Source organism: Nicotiana tomentosiformis, chromosome 12 (assembly GCF_000390325.3).
Source record: "Nicotiana tomentosiformis chromosome 12, ASM39032v3, whole genome shotgun sequence".
Lineage (NCBI taxonomy): Eukaryota > Viridiplantae > Streptophyta > Magnoliopsida > Solanales > Solanaceae > Nicotiana > Nicotiana tomentosiformis.
The window spans coordinates 50813836-50815639 of record NC_090823.1 but is presented as its reverse complement, the minus strand read 5'-3'; positions in this window follow the sequence as shown (position 1 = coordinate 50815639).

Here is a 1804-nt window from a genome sequence, read left to right as displayed (position 1 = left end):
TTGGCATTAGAGCAATAGGTTGCTTAGGTCTCACGAGTCACGAGCAAGTCTAGTAGACTCTTGAGGATCCGTTCGGATACGTTTGTACTTATCTTCGAGCGGCTACAAGGATGTTAAGAAACTTCTCTTTCTTTCATTCTCTATCGTGCGGATTTATTTATCCCTATGTTTGAAACATTGCTTTTTTATTCTTTCATGAATGGTGATGACACATTCTTCTAGTACAGATGAGCAAGAGCCAGTACCTCAGGCCAGGGCTGCGAGATGTGAGGGTCGAGGCAGAGGCAGGGGTGGAGCATGCACCGTAGTTAGGGGACCTATTCGAGTAGCTATTATGGAGCCACTAGGAGCTCCCCCTGAGGAGCGAATTCCTAATTATATTGAGTCAGATGGACTAGCTAAGGCCCTAGAGGGGTTTATTGCTACACAAGTACTTCAGGATGCTCTTGCTCATCCGGCGCAGCTTGTAGAAAGTTTGGCACATACTGGGATACTTCATGTGGCACTGGCTACTTCTCAGGCTAGAGGAGGAGCACAGACGCCCGCTACTCATACTCCAGAGCAGGTTGATACCATGTATCATACGCCAGGAGTAGTACCGATTGGGGGACATCCTCCCATAGTTGTAGGTAGGCTAGTAGCAGAGACTGCTATGTTTGAGGAGGCAGAGACTGGGACCACATTCCTTCAAGCTGTGGACAAAGCGTGTAGGATTGAGTGCATTTGGGTTTAGGACATGGAGGCCATGGTAATAATAGGTAAGAAGTCTCGACATTCTGGTAGTTTCAGAAGTACCTCGTCTGGATGTAGGGATCATATTGGGATAGGCAATTCTAGCCAACCAGCTCCTTCAGCTTATTAGCCCGCTTGTGACACTTCAGTTTAATCTTAGTTCAGGTCATTACCAACGCAGAGTTCTGTCACGACCCAAAATCTCACATGTCCTGATGGCGCCTATCTCAATACTAGGCAAGCCAAAAATCCCAATAAACCACCATTTCTCTTAAATTTGAAAACAAAATAATTAAATTCAGCAGAAGAAATTTCAAATATATCACTCCCAAAAACCGGTGTCACTGAGTACATGAGCATCTAATATGAATACAATGTCTGACTGATAAAAAAAAACCATTGTCTGAAAGTATAGAATAGTACAATAACTGGAGGAAAGAGAGACAAGGTCAGCGGACGCCCAACAGCTACCTTGATAGTCCCCAACTGATAGTACTCTGAAATCTAACAATCTACGTGTCCGAAAGCACTTGGATCTGCACACGAGGTACAGAGTATAGTATGAGTATAACTAACTCAATAAGTAACAAGACTAACCTCTAGGCTGAAAGAAATGATGAGCTCCGCAAGTACAGTCCAGTAAAAATATTGGTACAGAAATATAGGCATGCTTTCAAGTTCAACAGTTAAACTCAGTACAAGTGAAATAGATCAATACTACATGATATGAGGCATATGACATCTCAGTAGAATGACCTCAAGTAAATACTGGTCACAAATTATCCGGTCACTTGGTACTGTTTATGGCCAATCCATCCCAGGGGTGTTCCAACCCGTATATATATATGCACATCGATTGACAATCAGTCACCCAGTACCGTATAAGGCCAATCCAGCCCTGGGATAATTTATCCCTAAATATAAATGATACTGACAAGATCCATATCCACATAACTCATTACAATACAAATAAGTAAGGCAAATCCATGCCCTGGAAAAAATCCATCATATATATATATATATATATATATATATATATATATATATATATAAGCAGTAAGTAAGGCAAGTC